The following is a 24,552-nucleotide window of genomic DNA, read 5'->3' as shown; positions in this document are numbered from 1 at the left end:
TTCTTTTCTTTTTCTTCACTTCCTTTCTTCTTTTCTTCTTTCTTTCTTTCTTTCTTTGTTTCTTTCTTTCTTCCTTCCTTCCTTTCTTTCTTTCTTTCTTTTCCCCTCCTTCTCCTTTCTCCTCCTACCCCCCATCTCTGGCCATGCAGATTACAGATTTATCAATTTCCTTCATCGCTTAGAAGAACCCATTTCCCCCCTTACCTCTACAGGATTTTCCATTGTAATGCCGTTTACCGAATGTCCTTGCACAGTGACTTACCGTTCTAGAAACACCACACATAAAGCAGGTGTGTGACCAGGCTCTCAGAGGAGAGCTTTGAGGAGAAATCCCTGCAGCAGCCCCACAGCTGGAAGGAAAGAAAAACGCATCCAGTGCAGGTCCTAGTGTAGGCTCCAGAGCTCAGTGGCTTTCACTGTACAGGGGACCTCTGTGTTGCATGTGTAGGCTATACCATCTGTGGCTAGACTCCATGACTAAGGGAAAAGTTATGGTCCAGTGCTCTCTTCTTGTGAGCCTCAGCAGCCCCTGGTTAGTCTCCTTCCACCTTGTTTAGCATTTCACTTTGTCTGGGAGAGGGGTCCGAAGTACTGTCTTCTACTCTAGTGATTCTGATCCTGGATCTCCTGACAGCACCTGAGCACCCCACAGTGTAGGTCCTGGAGAGTCCTCACCTCTGCTGGTTCACAGGAAGTGCTGTGCCGCAGTGGCTAGTATTCCCCAGGCACCTGCTTTGCCTGTGGGAAGGGTCCAAGGTGAGGAGGGTCTGGAGAAGCCCTCGCCTCCCTGTGAATATGAAAAAGTTGCGAGAAGTTGTTTCTGTTCTCTCTTTTCTGCTGCCGCCCACATTCTCAGGTTCTTTCTGAAGTAACAGAGTTTAGTGTGTGTATGTGTAGAGATAACATAGGCTTGGAGTGTGTTCCATGTAACATAACCTCCTCATCCACAAGGACAAGGTTGGGGTGAAAGTTACACTGAGCCCCAGCTGGCTTCTCACTTTTCTTAATTGTGATTCCCAAAGCACTAATTTCTTTTAGTGTGGGGAGGCATTTCTGATTCTGGGCTGTGTAAACATCACATGGTAGTTCAAAAGTCAGAGAGGGTGGGAGGGAGGACACACACCAGAGGGAGATGGGAGATGGAGGGCTGGAGGCAAGAAGAGGGAGGAGAAGGATCATGGGAGGCACAAGCCATAGGAAGTTTTCTGGGGGAGCACAGATCAGCACAGCCTCACAGTGGGGTGTAGGGAAGGGTGAGGTATGTAGTGGGAGGTAGAGGGCAGAAGCATACTTAGGGCCCCCATCCCACACCAGTCTCTGGATGCTTTTGGTGGGTTTCCATTCCCTGGGCATGGTAAGCAGGCAACTGGCACTCATAGTGCCCTGCCTGCTGGGGCATCACTGGAGCTGAGAGAAGCAGTTACTGCTTTATGGCCTGAGATATAACCTGGGGCCCATGGGGCTCTATGCAGGCTTTGCCTAGAGGCCAAGGTTTGGTGTTAAATCACTGACCTATTTCCCCGACCCCTAAACACAATAGCAGGAGAGGTGGTAGGTGAGGTTGGGGCTCCTGGCTTTAGACACTGATAGGTCCAAACTCTTTCATTTACATGAGCTGTGTTCTATTGGCACATACTCACTCTTTGAAATCTGGTTTCTCTTTGGTGTAAAGATGGCCACAAAAGTATGGTGAAGTGGCTCAACACATAAAGGTGCTCACCATCAAGCTTAGAAACTGCATAGTAGAAGGAGAGAGCTGAGCTGACTCTGCTTGCAAGTTGTCCTCTGGCTTCCACATGTGCATGCGTGTGTTTGTGCATACAACACACAAACCCACGCATGCGCATATGCAGATAGCACTCATGCACTCCAGCTCGAGCACATACACAAACATCCCCACCACACACTCAAATGCACGCACTCGCACACAGAGCCAGACCTGGTAGTTCAGGCCTGTAATCACATAACCACAGCTAGTCAGGAAGCTAAGTCAGGATCCTGAAATTTCAAGCCAGCCTTGGCTACAGGATGAGTTCAAGGTCACCTTATTAGACTTAGAAAGAAAAAGGAAAGAGAAGGGGTGGGTGTATCTTAGTGTGAACGTGGGTGCTCACTTAGAACTCTCAAGGCTCCAGGGTTGTCCTTATCAGCATACACGTGGAAGGTGGTGACATCTATCTCACTGTCATGCTGACCTCGATAGGCTGGCATAAGGATGAGGCAGCTGGCAGGTACAATCCTGGTATATGATACAGACTCCTGCTCACTCGATGACGCTTTATCTAGTATTCTGACATCCTAGGATTGATTATAAGGTACAAAGTGTCCCTGTCATAACATTAGGGTTCAAAGCCCCAGGAGGTCCACAGTGTCCATTGAGGGTAGCTCTTACCGAATGACACTCTTACATACCTGGAGCCACCTGCTGACTGGCCAGCTTTCTTTCCTGCTTGGTCTTCCTTTGTGTTCCACCCTGCTGAGAACTCCCAGGGGGCCTCTGGCGTCTGGCTGATGTATGACTTGGCTAGCTGTGCCCTGCAGTGAGCAGGTGGGTGGATGTTCGTGGGGGGCCATTAGGAGGAGAGGGGTGTGTATGGCTTGGGCACTGAGCAAGTCACAGATTAACACCCTGGCTCGTCCCCACTGGCCCTGGCCCTGAGCACCCAAGCGAGGGTGCCCAGAGGTGGCTGGGTTCTAGCCAGGTTCTGTGGAGCACAGCAGGGGGGCAGGTCACTCCTGGGTCATGAATGGTGGGAGGGGCAGCCAAAAGCCTCTTCCTGTCCATGGAAACTCACCCGGCTTGGGTTCCACCGCCAGGCACAGTTACAGAGATCCTGTGTCCTTGAGCCCATGGGATCCACGCAACCCAATCCTCAGGACTTCTGGGTAATGGACATGAATGTGCCCACTGGGGCGGCTGAGGAAGTGGGCTGGGAAGTTAACTGTGCTCTCACGGGCCCGTGAGATTGACATGAGGTCTCCAGACTTGAATTTAGCATTGGGGGCAGGTGACTCTGTAGACTCTGATCTGACCTTAAGTCTTGGCTTTACTAGTTGGGATTTGGCGGCCTCTTTGTGATCTGAATTCTCGATCTGCCTTCCCTCATGTGTTATGGCGAGACTTAAATGAACTGATACATATAGAAATGCTTAGAAGAGTAGGTAAATGCCGGTGGTGGTGGACATCACTCTGCTGTAAGTGGAGTCTGACGCAGACTGTCCTCATTTTCTGCCTAAGGCTCCTTGTCCTCTCAGGAATGATGGTATTGGGCCTTAGGGGGTGGTGAGCTCTCAGCAGCTGTGTCATAGAGAGGAAGGCTGGCTTGGAGGCCGTTGGTCCCTTGTTTGATGATCTGGGGGTTGGTTAGAGGCAGCCTTGGTTTATTTCCTGTCTCCTCTGACAAAGGAGTGGCCTTGGGCCATTTCTGCAGTGATTTGGTTCTCACTGATGAGTCTGCAGGAAAGGATCCGGGTGTAGATGAAGTCAACGAGGTGCAGAGCGTGGTGTACGGTAGCCAGTGGTTTGTAACTATGGCGGCTGTTCATGGAATACTGGTTTGGTCTGTCTGAGGATCCCAGCTCAGGAATACCTGTGTTCCTTCATCTTCAGGCCAGGTACCCAGGTGTGTTTGCAATGCTCCCTGGGCAGCGTACCTGTGTGACCTGTCCTTTGAGGTGCTTTAGGGCTTTGTGGGGGTACTTCATAAATGGAGTTCTTTCCCTTTAAAGACTTGATGCTTTCTTGTCCTCTGGTTATTGTAATCCTAGTCTGGGCCCATGTTTTAAGAAAATTGTGTGTGTGCATGTGTGTGTGTGTGCCTCTGTGTGTGTGTGAATGTGTATGGAGTGGCCACAGCACAACCTCAGGTGTCACCCTCAGGAATGCGATCCTTCAGACAGACAAGATCACTCACTAGCCTGTACCTCACCAATAAGGTTAGAATGGCTGGCTAGCTTGTCCTAGAGATCCTTCCGTTTCTGCTTCCCCAGAGCTGAGATTACCAGTACATGCCATTCGTGGGGGACACATTTACGTGGGCTGTGGAGATTGAAATAAGGTTCTTGTGCTTGCTGACTGAGCCATATTTCTAGGCCCCACTCCCCACCTACTTTCTTTTTTTTAACTTTCATTTTTCAGGGGATTTCAGATTTACAAAAAAAAAAAAAATTGTGAAAGGGTTTCAGAATTTCCCTACGGCTTTTCACTATGACATGTCAAGTCACACCACAGTTGTCAAAACAGAGAAGTTCCATTATTCTGATACTACCAGAGAATACTAGATACTACCAGACAGCCCTGAGTAGGATTCAGCCAGCATTCCCATGGCCACCCTGGAATCCAGTCAGAGACTCCACAATGCAGCAGGCGTCATGTCTCCTTTGATCCTCTAGCCTAGGAGGGCTCCTCCACCTGTATTGTTGCTCGTGGCTTCAGCTGTGTCAGAGGAGGGCTGGCCAGTTACTTGGAAGATGTGCCTCGGTTTGGCTTGGTTGTTTATTCCATCATGCCTACACCTGCTGATTGTACTGAACCGCTGTTTATTTCCTGGCTGTTTCTCAATATGGTGACCTATCTTTGTCCATAAGGCCTTCACCCTATAGGCTGTAGTCTGGGGTTGCATGCTTTCCCTGTAGTAAAGCCTTACTGAGGGGGTGTGATCCTCAGTGCTTGGTTGTTTATGGAGTCAGGACACCCAAGAAAGCCGAATGTGCCCTGTCTGTTGAGGAGCTTATTATGAGGTACAAGCTTCCTAGGACTGCAGGCTGGCAAGGGTGAGGCATTGTGGCCAGCCAATGGACTGCCAACTCAGACAGGACTACTGTGCTCTGTCCTGGAGGCAGAGCCTTTTATTTCCAGAACATCTCATTGTTTGCTTCCGAATCCTTCAACAGACTAGAGGAGGGCCAGCCACGTGATTGCAAAGACACATGCATTTTTTCCATCTTATGAGGTGGCTGACTGTAGGGTTCATTCATATCTATAACATGCACCACAGCACTGCCCAGATTGTGTTTGATTCACCCTGGTAACAGCCTGCCAAGGTGGTGTAGAGCTCACCATCGTTCGTACTCACCTTGTTCTGAGGAAACCGAGCTGTTTTGTGTCACCAAGAGTGGAAGGGATCAGGGTACAGGGCCAAATAGGGAAAGAAATAAGGGATTCAGGTCTAGTGTACCTAGGCTTCTAGATGGGATCTGGGCATAGCCAGTCCTTCCTTTCATCCCTAGAACTCGAGAAATCCTGCTGATTATTGGCATGTGTGGAGTCAGTGGGATTTTCATGGTCATGTTTGAAGGCGAGTGAGAGTGTCCCCTCACAGGGTAGATCTTCAGCTACTTCCAGCTTTGGGAAGGGGCAGCCCCAAGTTGGAGTAACTGTCATGCTTGCTGGGGACACAGTTAGACTGAACTTCATTCCCACGAGGGCTGAGGTGGTCTGTCAGTTCCTCTTTCTGGTCTGATGAGCTTGGGAAAGAGAAGCAGAGAGACCAAGGTGGTTTACCACAGATTCCCTGCAGGAACTGTGGTCATGTGGCAGGTGAGTGTGTGTGTATGTGTGCACACTGAGGAAGACACACTGAGGTGGTGGTGGATGTGGCCTAGAGAACCAGAGGGACCTTCTGGGGTGTGAACTAGTGGGAGAGCCAGCTGCCCTTCTGACGGGGCAGAGCTCCCTGCAGTTCTTCAGCGCGTGATTTTCCCAAAGGCTGGAACAGTGCCACGGGAAGTTGGGAGAAAGAGACACTAGGTAAGGGAAGAACTTTAAATATATCTAATCATCCCTGACCCATAGGACTTCGATTTCTGTATTGATGTTGCTGTGATCACAGCACCTGAGTGAAATAACACGAAGCAAGAACATTTTATTTTTGGTTCATGGTTTTAGAGGGTTTCAAGCCATTATGTCTGGGAAGGTGTGTGGAACACATTAGTTTATGCCAGCAGTGTTGTGCCGGCAGAAGTGGTTCACATAATAGTGGACAAAGAAGCAGAGAGCAAGGCAGAAACCAGGGGTCTAGCCTTAAAAGCCACACCCCTAGTGATCTACTTTCCCACCATGCTTCACCTGCATGAGAATCCCCCCACCCCCCTACAACCTCACAAACTGAGAACAAACACCAAAACATGAGCTTGTGGGGGCATTATAGATCAAGTAGTAACAGCATCTTGCCACCTCACTGTGTGCCAGTGGTCTTTCACATAAGAGGAGACTGAGGCTTTGAGTGGTTGGAGGTATAGAAGAGGGGTAGACATCAGAAATAGTCACACAGAATCACCTAGTGGTTTTCATCACTGAGATTGTTCCAGTCTTCACCAAGGACACACTAAGGGGGCGAGAATGAGTTGGCTTAGCTCTGAGGCAGAGCTCTGCCCTATGGGAAGAGCCTAGGGGACCCCAAGGCACTGGAGGTGCTGCTTGGTCCTCTTCAATGAGATCTCCAGAGTGTTGGGAGAGGAGACCAAGGAAGGGTTAGGCCATCCTGCCCTGGTGATAGGTGTGTCTCAGGTGCAGTGGCGGGCTGAGTGGAGAACCCTGGAGTCCTTGCTGGCTGCTGTTGACCTTGGCTAGAACAGCATGGGGGGGGGCTGCTCTGCCCACAAGAACAGGCGTCTGTTATGTCCACTCCTATGTTCTTCAGTGAGTCCAGACTCAGGGTTGGTGACTGGGAGATGGGGGTCCTGTCTGTGAGTATCTCTGGGCAGCAGGCTCGACTGTATTAAGCAAGAACAAGGGGAGATCTTGCCTGTTGCGTGCTGGGCTGCTGTGAAGAGCCTGGTGAATGTTGTGTGGTGTGTGTGTGTGTGTGTGTGTGTGTGTGTGTACATGTATATGTGTCTGTGTATGTGAATGGTGTGTGCCCTGCTTCTGGCTAGGCCCTGTATAAGCTGCAGCCTCCCAGTCAGGGAGGCCGAAGAGGTCTGGTGGGGCCCTCAGACCTTGGTGAAGGGTGCAGGGCTGGATGGGGGGCTAGACGGAGCGGTAATATACAGTGCTCCCGGCAGCTGCTTCTCTTGTCCCCCTCCCCCCCTCCTCCCTGGCTCACACGTGAGGATGACGATAAAAACACACACTGCCTGACCTCAGCGTCCAGGCATGTCCCCCCACCCCTCCACCAGCCGCCTCACATTCCTGGAGCTGAGGAGGCCAGGGCCACCCTCCACCCTCAGAGCATCTAGCTGCCTCCTTGGTCCCCGTTGGAGGCTGCTGCCTGCCCTTCTGGATCCACTCAGCCAGTCTTTACAGAGGCCTGAGTGCCGAAGGGCACAAAGGTGGGTCTGAGAGGGCCCAGATCTGAATACTGATCATAGTAATAATAGATAGACTTATTATTTATTAAGCAACCAGGCACCAAGTTTCACATTAAACCACTTTCTATAGATCATGTCAACAAATTCTCGAAATACTCCCATGAGAAAAGTTGCTATTTTTTTTAAGACTATGATTCTAGTTTTAGCACAAACGGGAAAGCTCCCGTGAGGAGGAAGGGTCTACCTGAGGGTCTGGGAAGTAAAGCTGCTTGTCTGCTATCACAGCTAAGAAGTGGGTGACGGCAGGACCTCAGGGATGCTGATGGCACATGCCTAAGCTTTACTGTGTCCTGCCTGTGTCAACCCACGCTCAGGACCACAGACCTGAGAGAAGATGCTAAGATGGGAAGCCAGACTGGATTAGCCTCGTGTCCCTTGGGCATTGGATGTCAGGAGAGATGGGTGAGCTCTATCAAGGCTGAGAGCCATGGGACATCCTTGGGGGGTCCCACCTCAGCTGGAAGGATAAGGTTAGGAGCCTAGGCGAGTGTCAGGAGACTTTTTTTCTAGGATGTGTCTGGTGCCTTTGAGTGCAAGGGAAGACGCCCTTTAGTATCACCCCCCCCCCCCAGACATAGGACACCAGTTTCTCCTCCATGCTAACTGGGCACATCTGACTAACATCTAGCACTTCCGGGAGGATCTGGGAACCAGTTCTCACGCTGAGTTGGTGCATATTTCTGACTCTAAGCACAGGCTTCCTTCCTAACTTCCAGTTCTCTTCCTGATCTTCCCCTTTCTGCTGACGTTCCCCATGTGCGTGGTAGCTTTCTAGATTCTCCCAGCCTGAATGGCCCAGTCCTTCTGCCTTTCTCTTCCTTGTCTGCCTCCCACAGGTCACTTCCTGTCCATCATCTTTCTGAAGCCATCCTTGCTCCAGTCCTGCTCTGGGTATCTGGCTCTGGCTACACGAATCTCTGGCTTGTCTGAAGGGTTCCTTAAACATTGGAGAGACGAGTTCAAATTCTAGCTTTGCTGCCTAGGCCCCAGGACCTCCCTCCACTAAACCTCCCCCTCTGTGAAATGGTTACAATGGCGTCTCCCCCCACCCCCAGAGAGATTTGGGGACTGGAGATGGAGAGTCAGGGCAGACCTGCTCTAGAGAAATGGCGGTGGGGATTATAGTTGATTCTTCACTTTCCCTGTGGCTTCCCATCCACTGGTCTTCTCTATATGGCTCATGGCCCTGGGGAAGCCATATGCTCAGGACGCAGCATATGTTCAGGATGCAGGTGAGGGCTTAGGTAGAAGTGGTCTGTCTGTGCATGGATGTGCCACGTGGGGATCTCAAGAGAGTTTGTGGGTGTCCCACTATAGCCAGGCATATCTCTTTCCCTACATCTCAAGAGAGTTTGTGGGTGTCCCACTATAGCCAGGCATATCTCTTTCCCCACAGAGCTTGACTGTTGCACACTGGTTTCAGTGCTGTGTGTTGTAAAAGGCTTTTTAATTTCCACTTATTCTGAGGGTTAGGATTCATAGACTTGTTCAACAATTAGGTGTGTGTGTGTGTGTGTGAGAGAGAGAGAGAGAGAGAGAGAGAGAGAGAGAGAGAGAGAGAGAGAGAGAGAGAGAGAGAGAGAGAGAGAGAGAGAGAGAAAGCGAGGGAGGGAGAGGGAGGGAGGGGGAGAGAGGGGGGAAGGAAAGAGAGGTGGGGAGAGGGAGAGGGAGGGAGGGGGGAGAGAGAGAATTGTCTTGTGTTTTCTTGTGTTTTTAAGAGAGGGTCTGGGCTTGAACCTTTGTTCTTCCTGCCTCAGCCTCCAGAGTACTGGGATTAGCGGTGTGTGCTATTACACCTAGCAATGCATTTTCTTTCTAAACACATAAGATTAAATTAAAATTGTTGATCCATGTTTCTCTTTGATGTCCTCTGTGTACCTGAGAGTCAGCATGAGATCCAGTGAACTTTTCTGCAGTGTGTGTGTGTGTGTGTGTGTGTGTGTGTGTGTGAGAGAGAGAGAGAGAGAGAGAGAGAGAGAGAGAGAAAGAGAGAGAGATAGATTCTTTTGTTATTGTTGTTGTTGGTTTTGTAACAGGATTTCAAGTACTTTGTTTGCATCCTTGGTCTTCCTGCCTTCACTTCCAGAGTGCTGGGATTGTGGCCAGTTTATAAAGGGTTGGGGATCGAACCCAGAGTTTCATGCATGCTAGGCAAGTACTCTTCCAACTAATATGCACCCCAGCCTCCAATTCCCCTCCTCCTTTTAAGGTGGGAGATTTAAACCATATACACATGGAGCAAGACTCTTACAATGACCCCTGGTCTCTGCTCAGCAACCATTGGTTTTGGTGCTGTTTTTATTTCTTTTCTTCCCTAACCCTCTCCTCCCTACATTTATTTGTTTACTTTTTGTTGGAGTGTGTTTTTAAAGCAGGCCCCAGACATGATATCATCTTTAATACTTCTGTGTGTGTTGTTAACAGATAAGGACCTTTTATTTTAACATTGTGGTAATACCATTAGCCCAGTTAACATCGTTAATAATACTTTCTTGGGATCAGCTTCTACCGGGTCTGTGTTCAATTTTCACTGATTATCTTAAAAGCGTCTTGTCTCTCTCATTCGCTCTGGGTCAGGCAGAAGGACCTGGCAAGGATGCTTCCTGGAGCCTAGGTCTACTGGGAGGCTAACCTGTGTTATCATCTTTAACTACTTGTCGATCAATTGACGAGGTGTGATCACTTTCTCCTACAGGTCCCTAATTCCTAACTGTCCTCCCAGACTTCCTCCATGCCCCTCCTCCCTGCAGACTTTCAACTGGTGAAATCAGGAGTCTGTGTCTGGCCTTGAGGCGTAAGAGTGGGGGTAGAACAGCACCTTGGGGAGAGTCTGCAGGGAGGGGAAGTTCCTGTTGCTTTGGATGCTCATCCAATGAGCATCAGTCCTCGAGATGTCCATGTAAGGATGTTGGATTGCTCAGAGCATGGCCAGTGGGCAGTGGTGGAGGGGCTGGCCATGGGTCAGTCAGCTCTGAGAAGCACAGCCGGCTGCTTTGCAGGGTATAGGACTAGCTAAGAGGGGGATGGCGTGAGAAGCCCACCTCTGAGCTGTGTTTCCATGGTGGCCTGCTCCCCTGCCTCTCCAGGGTCACTGCCAGCCCTGCCTGTGCTCTCCCAGCCTGGTTGCTGCTCTCATGCTGGGGAGCCAGTCTGATCTTCCTTACCCCTAGTGGGCCATCCTGGGAGCTGGGAAAGTCACCCTCCATGGGACCCCCAGCCTGCGTCCTTCCTCTCCTCTCCTTGCGCAGGACACATCTTCTTAGTACTGCTACCCAGAATGGTTGTGTTTGGGGAAACTGAGGACATGAGTGTATTCAGGTCCTCATCCCACCCCCAGATCCTGGGTAATTTTGATGAAGTTGGCATCCTTCTCCGCCATGCTGTCCTTATCTGAGAAGTCTCTAGAGCTCACTAACTCTGTTCCCAGAGGGATGATTGATATATGAGTATCTCTCTGTGTTTCTGTTTCTCTCACTCCTACCCTCTCTGTGTACACACACACACACACACACACACACACACACGCACACGCACGCACACGCACACACACACGCACACACATACAGAGTTGCTCAGATTTTAGAAGATCAGCCTCAGAATAGGGTAGGGAGATTGCTTGAGGGTCTCAGGGACCCACAGATGCCTATCCATGGATCCAAGGCTCCATTCTCTCTTCACTTCTCTCTTTTAAAGGTTTATCTATTTATTTTATGTATATGAATACACCATTTCTCTCTTCAGATACACCAGAAGAGGGTATCAGATCCCATTACAGATGGTTGTGAGCTGCTGGGAATTGAACTCAGGACTTCTGGAAGAGTAGTTGGTGCTCTTAACCATCTCTCCCGGCCCCTCTCCTCACATCTCCTCCTTAGGCCTGGCTGGTCCCTTCATCACCCTTAGATGTTTGCTATTTTTCTTCCTCTTATTGACTTCTGCGCTTCTGTCATTCCATTCCCTTCCTTGGGGTTCATGGCATCCCTAAACTATGTCTCATTCCCCAGGGCCCAGCTTTTTGTCTGGTCCCCTCTCTCTTGTTTCTGTGGACGGAAGAGCCCCTGTCTTTGTTTCCTCTAGACTCTGTAATTCTGGGGCTTGTGAGGTCAGACGGGGTGAGGGTGAGGGTTATGTCCTGCTATGCCCTAGTCTGGGAACGCCCTTTCACTTTGAGGTAACTGCAAAGACTGCCCCCCCCACAAACAAGTCTCCAATGGCTGATATTTGATTAGCCATCATCCACAAGGGCCTGTACAGCTGAACACTAATTCCTATAAGAGACAGTTTTTATTTAACCAGGAGTATTGACCCTCACCTGCCCAGTCTATCAAGGGTGTCCAGGAGAAAGGGAAGTTTGAGGCCATGAGGAGACCAGGCTGAGAAGCTGGAAGGTCTGGGGCAAGTCTGGGTCTCTTCCTTCACTGTCACCTGAGGAATAACAAGGCTGGCGTTAGGCTATGGAGGAGGCCATGGCATAAGTACTGTAACTCCAGGTGGGAGTGGCTCCTATATTCTTCGTGAGCCCAGGCTCTGCCCTGGCACTGGAGGTGGTATAATAGGGTGTCAGTCGTCTATGAGGGACAGAAATGGCTCTCTTAGCCCTCTCCTCCCCTGCATGCATGGTTTGTTCCTTTTTCCGTCCTTCCTTGTATGTATGTCTCTGAAAGGAACTGATCCTGGGCAGTCACAGGGACTCTGGTGAGGGAAAAGCCAAGAGGATTCGTGGCAGGCCCCTGCCAAGTGGCTGTGTCCCGGCGCCAGCTTCTGTGTAGCCCCAGGACAGCGCTGCGGGTGGGTGGAATCCACAAGGGTGAGACATCGAGGCTGGGACGTGCCGAGGATGCTTGGGGCTGCTTATCTCGGCTAGGAATGCACCGTAGTATTATTAGCCAGCAGCCTTCTCGCCTAGGAATAACCCCCTGGGGGCATGTTGGACACCTGTCCAACTCTGCCTGCCCAGACAGCCCGTGGGTGCTTGTGCCTGGCCATCCACCGCGGATAAGAAAGACTCTCAGGCATGTTTGCGTGCCGGTGAGTGTGTGTGCAGGGGTGGAGTGTGAGGTTGGGTCTGCTTGTGTGTATGTTTTTTGTGTATGTGTGCGTGCATGCAGATGGGCGTGTGGGGGCATGTCTGCTGTTGTGGCTCTGTTGGGGCCTTAATGCATGACTATGTACATGTATGCGAGCATGTTTTACCCTACCTCTGTGTGCAGGTATGTGTGTATGTGAATTTCAATATGTGGGCTGTATGTAGTATGTGGTTACTTATGCTTGCATGAATGCCATAATGAGTGTGTGTGCGTGTGTTTGTGTGTGTGTGTGTGTGTGACAGAGAGAGAGAGAGAGAGAGAGAGAGAGAAAGAGAGAGGGAGAGAGAGAGAGATGGTGTGTAACTGTGGCTGTGGCTGAGTGTCCTCCACTTAGGGCTCCCAGGGACCTAGTGAGAAGAGGCTGGATTAGCTGTCCAAGATCATCTTCAGCCAGATAAGTGAGTTCAAGGCTAATCTAGGCTACATGACAGTCAATGAAAACAAACCAAACCAAAGTAAAACAGAAGACGTCACTCTGCTCTAAACCTGTCTCTGTCACTCACCAGCTTATGACACTGGTGAGTTGAGTTCACCTGTCCATGCTCACTTTCCTCATCTGTACGGTGGTGATGGTCACAGTTCCTTCTTGCGAGACTGACTGGGAGAGGTCTAGGAAAAGTCTAGTAGTGTGTGGAACACACTCAAAACTTCAGAAGGATGCCACAATACCACAGCCACCACTATCTGTGACTACCATCTTCATCACTACCATCTCCACCTCCATCCGAATCACCTCCATCTCCACCACCTCTACCATTTCCATCTCCACCACCTCCATCAGCATCATCTCCACCACCACCTCCATTTCCCATCTCCATCACCTTTGTTATCACCACTGCAACCTATGTCTCCTCCATTACCACCACCACCCCCTACATCTCCCCGATCTCTACCATCATGCTCATCACTCCTTCCATCTCCACCACCGCCTCCACCACCATCTCCATCATCATTACTACCATCTCTGTCACCACTCCATCAGCCCTATTACCACTGCCTTTTACTTTCTGGCTTTCACCTCCTGGCTGGGATTCCTAGGCAGGGTAAGGGACTCTTGCTTATATAGCAAGGAAACAAAGATCTGGTGAAGGGCTTAGGTATAGTGGTGGAGGGTTGTTAGGGGACCAGAGAATGGCTACGAGAACCTGGCTCCACTCCTAGATGCTGTGCACTGTGCTGCGCCACCCTGCTCAGGTTACAAGATGGCGGCACCTTGCTAGCCTGGGGAAGTAAGGAGAGCGTGGCAGGCTTTCTCCCAAGTTGCAACGAGCCTAGAACCTTGGGCAGCACATTGCTTCCTCCAACAATTGGTTCTGGCTCTAACTATCCTTCTTCTAGCCCTGGATCCACTGTGGGTTACAACTCAAATAGAGAACAGAGCTAGTGCCCAGGAGAAGGACCAAGGGAGGAGGCCCCAGTATCTATGCTGCCCCCAGGCCAGGCAACAAGAATTGGTCATCTGGCTCTTCACACCTGGTAGGGCTGCCAACTCCCGCCTTCTGTTCCCCAACTCTGACCAGACAGTTCTGGAATTCCTCGGAAGCACTGGGCCCCCCTCAGAGTCCAGCTCCTCTGTCCTGGCTCAGCCCTGCTGGAACTTCCCACATTCTGTCTCCAGGGAGCAGGCCAGGGTGTCACCAGCCCCGTGGAGGTGGAGCAGGTACTTTGGCGCCCAGGCACAGTGGGCCAGTGTGGGGGAAGCAGAGGCAGGTGAGGTCTGCAATGGCCCTGGAGCCAGCTCTTCCTTGGAAACATGTTTTTCAAATCACTACCAACTATTCAGAAGAAGGGGTGGGGAAATAAAACAAAACACCCCCCCCAAAACAAAACCAACAACAAAAACAACCACTGACTTTTTTTTTTTTTTTTGAAATGTGCAGTTAATGGCTGGTTGGCTGTACATTATTAAACAGGCAGCTGGAGACATGCCAGGGGGGACTACTCCAGCCAAGACTCACAGCCTGAACACAATGTTCCAAGAAGCAATCACCCACAGGATCCTTGGGGAGGAGCACCCAGAGGAGGGGTTCCAGCTGCTGTCCCTTGCCTCTACTGCCCAGCTGCACGCTGGATCTCTTGCAGGAAGCAGGAATATGCTGATCCTGGGGCTCCAGCATCCTTTATCTACCCTGGGTCTATGAACTGCATTGTCCTTCATGGTTTTCAGGCTCCTGTATCCATTAGAGGTGGAGCCAACACCTTGCCTTTAGACTGGTAGAGTACAGAGGCCAGGAGAACGCTCCAGAGAGTTCCTTCCTAGGGTTTACTGGGACTCCTTAGTCATCTCTGGGCTTCAATTTCAGCTTCCTCTGATAGGGGTAGAAGTGGTCTGAATTCTGATTGGGTGGCCTTGGGATGAGCTTGATGACCATCTAGGCTTTGGGGACCTCATTGCCCCAACTTTGGTCTTATTGGTGACATGAAGGGCCATATTCCAAGCAATTATTCTAAGCCGTATTCCACCGGCAGGGAGGAGGTGCTTATTATATCCTGTTCATCCGCCAGCTCCCTTTAAGCTCACGAGAGTAAAAGTTAAATGTCCGAAGGTGACATCAACTCACCTATACGGAAGAAAAAAACCCGAGAGTCTAAAGTTTGGGTATTGCTGGGATGACCATCGCTTCCTGTGAGTGTGCGTGCATGCATGCATGAGTGTGTATGTACGCACATAAGCATGCCTGTGTACTGTGAAAGTTAATATGGGAACTGTATTTTAATGCTCCCTCCAACACCTTTAAGATTGTATGGTGCCAGATTGAGAGTTTGGTCTTAGAAGTCAAGTCCTACTTCCCTTGTCTGTCTGGAGGTCATGGTTACTGACTTCGGGCAAGTGGCTTCAGCTCTTAGTGAGTCCCTCAGCTGTGCATACTGAGCTTAGGCCAGTGTCCACACCAGGGGAGGAAAGTCAGACTAAAGCACAAGTGAGCTCATACCAGTTTCTGTCTGTGGCAACTGTATACTAGAATACAGGTCAGAGGGGCTTCTAGATCTTAGGGACCCCTCCACCACAGGCTACTTTCCCCTTTCCGTCATTTGTGCTATGTGTGTGACTTGGTTTTTGGGTGTCTGTCTCTCTGGGGTCTCCTGCCTTTAAGACCAAGTGTGCTTTCAGGATTTTCTGGCTTTGCTTTGTGGCTTGACCTTCTACGAGTAACTCTCAGAACCTGTGATGAATGAATGAATGAATGGATGAATGAATGAATAAGGGCCAACTGGAGCAGGTTCAAACCAGAGGGACAGTAGAGCATTGGAGCGTGGGAAGATCCAGAGATTAAGAAAGCTGAGAGGGGATGCCCAGCCTGTGCTGCAACTCTCCTTGGAGACCGTGTGCATGTGTGTGCTTAGGTGTGGTTTTCGGTGAAGCTTTGCCAGGATTTTGTTCTGTAGAATAGAGCAAGGACTTCAGCACACAGTAGACAGGATGGGCTTGAATGCCGTGGGCAAGCAGAGGCTGTGTGATCTTCTGCTGGGCCAACGAGGGTCCTACAGTGGACAGGATATGCACCAGCCAGTCAGTCCCCAAGGTCCCCGCCATTTGGACAGTGTAGCTGAGTCTCATTATGTAGCCTAGCTTGGGTTCAGATTCATGATCCTCCTGTCTCAACCTCCCTTGGATGGCTGGTTACTGTTATGCCCAGGGCCCATAGAGCCATTGAAGGACTTAGAATGAAGTCAGACATCTGAAAGGCACTTGGTACATTTGAATGTTCATTAACAGGGTCAAAGAGATAGATAGATAGATAGATAGATAGATAGATAGATAGATAGATAGATAGACAGATAGATAGACAGATAGACAGACACATAGATAAATGATAGATACATAGATAGATGATGGATAGATAGACAGACAGACAGACAGCTAGCTAGCTAGCTAGCTAGCTAGACTGATAGATGGAGGAGTCATGGTCTCAGGGTGAGGGAGTCTGTGAAAGGGGAAGACCATTTCACCCCAGACCCTGCACTCAGTTCTCAGAGCACTTGAATAACCTGCTTGGAGTCACACAAAGTAGGAATCACCCCTAAGTAGGTAGATAGGCTTTAGAGGAAGTTCATGCAGTATCCAAGTCTGGGCTCTGCCCTCCAGTGCCAGGCCAGGGCTAGGTTTCCTTGAATCTCTCATGTCAGGAGGGCCTCCTAGTTCAAGGCAGAGGAAGGTGACTCCTTGTTCTGTGTAGGGTAGACCTAAACGAAGTCCTCAGGAGGGAAGTCTCCAACTTTTCCCCAGCCCTAAAAGGGAGATCTCACTAAAACCTGCAGCAGCTTTGGACAGCCAGCTTGGAGCAAGGTCTTGAGTAGGACCCTGGAGGGATGAGGGTCACGTTGAGACAGGAAGGATAGGATGAAGGGAAGGGGTTAATGCATGGCAGTGAGAAGGGTGAAGGCAATGTAAGCCACCAGAGAAGAACTGTGAGGGAGCAGAGTGAGGAGGAGGAAAAGGAGGAGGAGGAAGAGGAGGAGGAAGAGGAAGAGGAAGAAGAAGAGGAGGAGGAGGAGGAGGAGGAGGAGGAGGAGGAGGAGGAGGAGGAGGGAGAGTCACTAAGGGCTTGGGCTGGTGCCAGTGGGTAACCTCAGACTTTGGACAAAAGTGTCCAGCGGGAACTAATTCCCACAGGGCTACTGAGAGGGGACCAGTGAAAGCCCTGAAGGTGAGAGGCCAGTTGGTTAATTCGATGGCTTGCTTGGGACAGTATGTGCCAGCCCAGTGTCCAGCCACTATCTGGACCACCTCACCTCCCTTCTGCCCAGCAGCCAGCCTGGCTAAAGGTCAGCTTGTGGTATGGCCAGCATACTCCCTAGAGGCCACTGCCCACGGGTCTGGCTGCTTTTTCTGCCTCTTGGGCAGTCAGTGGGGACTGGGACTGGGTCTAGGGTCCCAGGGGTTCATAGATATTGGGCAGAGACAGGAGGTAGTGGGAGATGGAGACCCCCCTCCTTTCCCAAAGCCATCTTCACATATTTGATTATGCACCTTCACCTTTGTCATCTAAAATAAAAGAGCAGTCCTGTGTCCTATCCAGTGGATATTTATTAGCGTCATTGATGTCCTCTGGATATGCTTTGGTGTAGGGCATAAAGGAGAGCCTGACATCTCTGCTGGTGTCTGATTAACGTGGCATAATATGGAACCTTCATGCCCTTGGATCTAAACTCTGTATTTCTATGAATGCACTCAAAAGTGCTGGTATCTTTTGAGGATGGTCATATCCTACTGTTAACAAAACTGAACTTCTGTTTACAGTAAATTGTTGAATTTTCCTAGATTGGATTGTTATTAGTGTTTGTTATTAATTTGGGGCCATTGTTGATGACAGTAGCCCAAGAGAAAAGTTCCCTTCCTAGTTCTGACACACATATAAAGTCAGTTTGGTGTCTTCGCTTCTCTCTCGCCCCACCCCCTTGTGCGTCCCTCCCACACCTCAGTCTCATTACTGATAAGTATGTTGAACAAGCCAGGGCAGAGGACAGAGCCCTTTGGCAAGTCAGGAAGTTGACATTGATCTATTAATCAGCACCCCTTTGCTGGCTAGGAATCCACCAGGCTCCCCATCTCCAAGAATGTCACCGTGATTCTGCCAACACCTTCATGGGACTGGGAACCTCCACCCATGTCACCTGGGTTTCTTAGACTACAGAGCTGGGGTGGTGTGGTGTGTGAGGGAGGGGCTCTTAGGCTCCCTGGAAGGACCCAGATTCAGGCAAGAGACTGCTAGAAAGGGAGGGGAAGAGGAGGAGGAGGGGATGCCCAAGAGGAATCCTGCCCTAGAGATAGGGAGGCCCCTGGGGACCTCCCAGCTTTAAAGCTGAGTTTCACGGGGGAGACCAGGAGTTTATGTGCTTTGCCTTCTGCCAAGGACTAATATCTGCTTAGAAGTGTGCTCCCAAGAACATCTAGGGAGGCTTGGTGGCCATCAGAGAGACTGGGTGAGGAGGCTGTAGCTGGGAGGCACCAAGTCTTCACTTACTCTGGGTCCTGAAGCTGATGGATCCAACTACCTATCCTGGCAGAACTCTGAGAGAGACTCAAGGGAAGGACATCCATGTGTGTACTGGGGGAGAACAGTAGACAGGCTGCTTCCCACGGCATCTCCTGCCCATGCTGTCTGTCACCAGAGACTCAGAAAGCATCTGCACCCCACCCCCACACTCCAAGTATAATTCTGTGGTTCCTGTCAGTGATGAAAATATATGTAAATAGGATGCAAATACAGCTGGGTACTGGCACTAAGGAACCCATAAGTGAAAATTCAGCATCTGGAAGGGAAGAAAGGGACTTTGGGGGACAGAGGTATAGATGTGGCTTCGGGGGTTACCTCTGAAGGAGCCCTGGCAAGAGGTCTTTCAGGGGAGACACTGATGACAACCTCCTGGAGGACAGTCCAGAGTTATTCTTAGCTGCAGAGGGAGGGGCACCGCTCAAATGCACAGACAGTGACTGATGCAGAGGGTGATCCCGGGGTCTGGCTTGCAGCCAGTTGAGCTTTTCGTAAGTCAGAGCCCAGAGCAGTCCCTTGCCCCATGTCCCTGGAGGGAAGAAGAGCTATACTCAACTATGCCCTCCCCCTGGGACCTGCATGTCCGTCTTTGCCCTCTCAGAGTCGAAGAAGGAGGAGAGAGTGGGGTGCAGGTCCTAGAATGGGTAACATCCCCAATCATGGGAAGTGATTTTGGAGGTGTTCTTTCCTATAGGGGCATTTGATCTGATCCTGAGGGTGTGTGTGTGTGCGCATACACCCTCCAGAGTCCTCAACTGTGCTCTATGGTAACAGAGCTATGCTTAGCTGCTGGCTGATCCTACAGAAGGGCTGTGAGCTCAGGTCTATGACCAGACAGGATCCTTGCCACTTCCCCAGAGCTCCCTGGAGCATTCATAGAAACTCACGGTGTGTATGTGGGGTTGAGAGAGGCTTCGTGTAGACAGTCGCTAGATGCTGACTAAAGTGCAATGGAGAGACATATGCAGACAGTTCTGGGATGACCCACTGTGTGGATATGTCACTGTAAGGCTGGGACACTGAATCCAACATGCTAGGTCTTGACCCATCTGTGTCCTATTTCTGCCCTGCACTTTCTTTGCTTCTTGGGTCTCTTGTGCCCTGTTCTGTCCTGTTGTCTTCTTCCAATGGGAATGCTTGTTTCAGCACCTGGTCTGACACAGACCATTCATTTCTCCCTGCCCTTCTCAATGGCTTTTCTGTTGCTCTACCCGCTCTGTTCCTTTTCTCCTCTGGCTCTCTGTGACCCATTCTTTGTACCCTCTCTCTCGGCTCCCAGCTTCCCTGCCGTATCTTTCTGTGACCCTTCTTCAGCTGACAAGCAACCAACAGGTCCTGCTAGGTGCCTGGCACTGCCAGCTCCCTTCTAGGGTCTGGTCTCCTTACTGCCACTGTCACCCTGTCTCCTGCGCTCACACTTAGCCTTTCACTCTCCCTTCCCCCACCTCCACAGGGCTCCAACACTGGTTATTATTCAGTTTTATGAGAAACCTCCAGGCCTGCCCCTGAATGGACTGACCACAACTGGAACCAGATGTGGGATTCAGGCTTGGGGATACGAGGGAGGGAGGGAGGAAAGGGCACTGCTGACTGGAGGGGGGCTGGGAAACCCTGGGAACCCTGGGAACCGAGGCATGGAGGGGAGACAGGGAAGACCTAGGCAGTCTGGAGAGGCAATGGGGAGGAAGGAAAGAAGGGAGCAGGAGACTTTTTCAGAAAGTGCCTTTATTGTGGGATGGCTCCTGGAAATGAGGAGAAAAGCCAGCTTTTCCTCCTCGCAAGTCCTCCAGCTCCTCTGGTATGGCTTCTTGGGACTCTGAGTTCCAGGTTCTACCCAGACATGGAAGCATGCAGACTGGGAAAGACAGGTCCCTGCTGGGCAGAGGCAGAGAGAAATCTCCACAGGCTTCAGAGGAGATAGCTAGGGGAGGGCAGGCATTTCAGAGGGGCCCTTCTGCTGCTACAGATAGAATAGCTGGGGGATACAGATAGGATAGCTGGAGGAGGGCAGGAGGTGTCTGGGGGCCTCTGTGTATCAATGTGATGCTTCCTGCATTCTCACAGACTTGATTTTTCTGTCTGACTGCACAGCTTCAGAGATAAACGTTTGCCTAGTTCTCTTGTTGAGTGCTGTGCAGCGCTGAGATGTTTCAAGTGTCCCCTTTACCGATTTATTAGCCAATCGTCCGTCAGACCATCCTCCATCATTCCCTTACTCACATTCACTGACAGCATGCCATGCTGGAGATGGGGGGCTGGATACAGTAGAGAAAGTGCCGGGGCTAAGACAGCCCGCTAGGCTAAGTGACTTGCATGCTCTCTAGTTACAGGAGTGTCGATGTGGGGAGGGACAAGAGCAGTTGCTCACAGAGGCCTCAGAAGTCCCCTGTGTGTTGGAGTCCCTGCCAATTACCTCCCCTGCTCTCCAGAGCCATGGCTGCCTCTTAGGTTGCATTCTCCGCTGATCCAGCTACTCCCTGAAGGCCTTTGGCCTGTCATCTTCCTCCCACCTCACTGCTGTCACCCCAGGCACCCTTTTCCTAATAAAGATTTGAAAGTAATTCCTACAATTAGGCAGGGCCAGATGACCGACAGAGAGAGCGACCATGAAGGTCAGGGCTTAATCACCTCCCTGTTCCTGTTCAGAATTCAGAATGGCAAGATCCCTAAGTGAGTGATCATAGAAACTACAGAGAAGGGGCAGGCATGTAGTAGCTCAGTTGATTGAGCACTCGCTGGCTTGCCTCGCCTACCATGTGTGAAGTGAAGGCTTGCGTGGGTTTGGTCACCAGCATGGCATCAACCATCCATGGGGGCACTCACCTGGAATTTCAGCACTCAAGAAGCAGAGAAAGAAGGATCAGAAATATTGGCGACCATCCCTGGCTGCATAGCAAGTTTGAAGCCAGCTTGTGTTTATGAGACCCTGTCATAAAAAACAAACAACCTGCAAAAGAAACTGCACTGGAGCTCACAAGAAGGTTCCCTAGAGCTGCCAAAGTTTGGCATCGTTGCCTAGCTTCCAGCTAGAAGTAAGGGGTCATGTCATGGAGTTCCCACCTTAGCCATGCTGTTGACGGAGGAGAAAGTTGGAAGCCCAGTGGTGTTTAAGTGCTGATAGGGAAAAAGCACAGTGGTTGAGAAAGATATGGAAGCTAAGGTGAGAGAGAGAGGGGGGAAAGAGGGGAGAGAGAGAAGAAAGAGGAGAGAGAGAAGGAGAGAGAGAAAGAGAGAGAGAAGAGAGAGGAGAGAGAGGGAGAGAGAGAGGAAGAGAGAGAGAGAGAGAGAGAGAGAGAGAGAGAGAGAGAGAGAGAGAAGAGAGAGAGTATGCAAGTGAGCATCAGGGACTGATGTTAGTTGAGAGACTGTCATAGAAAAGGAGGCAGGAGCTCTTCGGACCTGAAAGTAAGAGTAAGAGGGGCTCCATGTTTTGGGTATGCACAGAGGAGAGGAGAGCTGAAATTAACATAGAATCATCTAACTCCTTAACTGGACATGACAGCCCAAACTCCAGAGGGGCCCCTGGGGTGGGTCCTGGCAGGAGAATAGGAACTAGGTTGGCTGAGGCGATCCAGGGTCACCTCTGACCCAGAGTGAAAGCAGTGAGGGGGAGACTTGGTATGGGACAGGTGAGGAGGACTCTGCCAGTGGTCCCCACAGAGTTCATCATTTTCTTGGTTTGTCATCCCTGGGCAGCACTGATAAATTGAAGCTGCTGTCAAGGTTGTGGGTTCTACAGTGCAGGGTTTGGAGGTGTGGGAACTTCAACTCATCTATCTGGGCAGTTGTGGGGAGGTTTTTCTCTGGAGGGAAGAGGAGAGGGTATGGGGGTTGGGATGATGTGGCCTTTCTAAGAGGCAACCCCTTCTCATCTGTTCCCAAGAGGTTTTATTGTTCCTGGGGTACTGATGGTCCTTGTGGCTTGGACTTCAGGTGCTCTGAAACCTTGTCCCTCCCTTTGTTTCTGTCTCACCCTTGCTGTTGCCACTCTGTTTCTGGTGTGAACTGAAGCGGGGTGGGGTAGGTGGGTGGGTGGGATTTGGCTGAATGAATAAAAACAAGTCCTTTGGATGTAACCCTATGTATGCACAACAGAGAAAGCCGGGGCTCAGGGCTGGAGGTGCCTAGCTTACATAGGGAAAGCATGAACCTTTCACACACACACCTTGGAGGCCTTGGGATCAGGGTTCCTTCCTGATATTGCCTGCCCTGCTTGGTCTCTGTTATGCCACCTAACCCCTCCCAGGCTCTTGTCCTCAGCTGTGATAACGGGGACGAAGGCAGAGTGTTCTTTAAGTGTCTGGCATGTAGTGGGCGTGTGACAAATGACTCTCCCCTTCTGTCCCGTTTTCATTTCTGTTATTGGGGGAAAATACTGTAACAACAATTAACCTAAGAGAGAAAGAGGAGGTCACCGCCAGGGGTTGGGGTTGGGGATCAGCACAGGTTGGGGAGGAATCAAGGCGGGAACTTAAAACAGCAGCTTCAAACAGCTGGTCACTTCATATCCATAGTCAAGAGCAGAGAGAAACAAATGAGTGTGTTCTCACTTGCCTGCTTGTGTGTGCTCGGCTGCATTGATCTCTCCATTCTTATGCAGTCCAAGAACTCCTGCCTAGGGAATAGGCATTGCTCCACATGATGGGGTCTTCCCACATCAGTGACTTAATTAGAACAATTTGCTTGCAGGCCAACTCAATGTAGACAGTCCCTTGCTGAGAATCTCTTCAGGTGATTCTGGGTTGTGTCAAATACTGGATTTATGTTGATAACTAAAGCTGACTGTCCCTAGCACTTGGGGCAGGGGCAGGTTCAAGGACAGAGACAGGAGGATCTCTGTGAGTTTAAGGCCAGCCTAGTCTCTATAGCAAGTTCCAGCCAGGGCAACACAGTGGGATTTAAACAAAACATACAAACATCAAAACAAAAAAAGCGAACTGTAGCATTTTCAGGAACCTCCTGTCTGCTTCCGTCGTGTACATGGCGATCCAAATTTTTCAAGTGCTTTTTCCTCCATTATTTTTAGTCTAAACACATCTCATAGGTACAGAACTTTGTACTGATTTTTTAATGTTTTTTCTTGAGATTCAGCAAACATTGTGGTATATAATTAGCCCTCTAAACCAGTGGGTTCTTCTCCACGGAGCCCATAGCTGCTGATTGAAAATATTTGGAAAGAACCTTGTGACTGTCCCGAACAAGCACAGACTTCATATTCTTACCATTCCTCCTTAACAGCTCAGCGCAACTGCTCGTTACAGAGAGTGTTTATACAGTCCGAGGTTTTACAAGTGTTCTACAGGGGATTCAAAGCAGATGGATGTGGCTCAGGTGGAACCGAGCTTGCCTAGCATGCAGGAGGTCATGGGTTCAATCCCCAGCACCACGTAAAACCAGGCATGGTGGCCCATGCTTGTAATGCCAGTGCTTGGAAGGTGGAGGCAAGGATTTGAAGAACAAGGTCATACTTGGTTCCAGGGCTACTCCAGCCTGGCTGTCTGAGATCCTATCTGTCAATCAATCAAGCAGGATCCTGTGCGTAAGTTCTGTGCAAACGTTCTGTCCTTTCACTCAAGGGATTTGATTAGCCACAGTTTGGTGTCCACAGGAGATGTGAAAACAGTACCCGGGGTAAAGGCATGATTGTATGACATGTCCAACATCCTATTTTTATTTTATTTTATTTATTTATTTTTTGTGGATGCATTTTAAAGAGAGTGGAAGCATGCTTTTAAAAAAAGATTTATTTAGTTTTATTTATATGAGTACACTGCAGCTGTCTTCAGATACACACCAGAAGAGGGCATTGGATCCCATTACAGATGGTTGTGAGCCACCATGTGGTTGCTGGGGAATTGAACTCAGGACCTCTGGAAGATCAGTTAATGCTCTTAACTGCGGAGCCATCTCTCCAGCCCGGAAGCATTCTTTTTATGAACCGGAACTCCACTCCAGTGACTTTTGAATATAGGATCACATATGTCCTAACTCACCCCAGGAGCGGGGGTGGGGGTGGGGTGGGGAACATGGATTACCACATCACGTTTGACAGCCAAGGAAAAGTTCACAAGGGAGATGGTTGGAATTGGTACCCAAGCATGTTGGAATTGCAGCTTGTTCTTCTATATAGTATCCTCCTCCTCCTCCTCCTCCTCCTC

The 24,552-nt window shown here is 50.2% G+C and overlaps 1 protein-coding gene across 7 annotated transcripts in view; it reads left to right on the top strand.

Annotated features, from left to right (window-relative positions):
* The window catches only part of Tns1 (tensin 1), a 218,521-nt gene that overhangs the window by 63,266 nt on the left and 130,703 nt on the right, over nucleotides 1-24,552 (top strand). The gene's annotated exons all lie outside the window — the stretch shown is intronic.

This window comes from Mastomys coucha, unplaced genomic scaffold, assembly GCF_008632895.1.
Source record: "Mastomys coucha isolate ucsf_1 unplaced genomic scaffold, UCSF_Mcou_1 pScaffold14, whole genome shotgun sequence".
NCBI lineage: Eukaryota > Metazoa > Chordata > Mammalia > Rodentia > Muridae > Mastomys > Mastomys coucha.
Note: the sequence above shows the minus strand (reverse complement) of the source record. Positions and strands in the feature narration are given on the sequence as shown.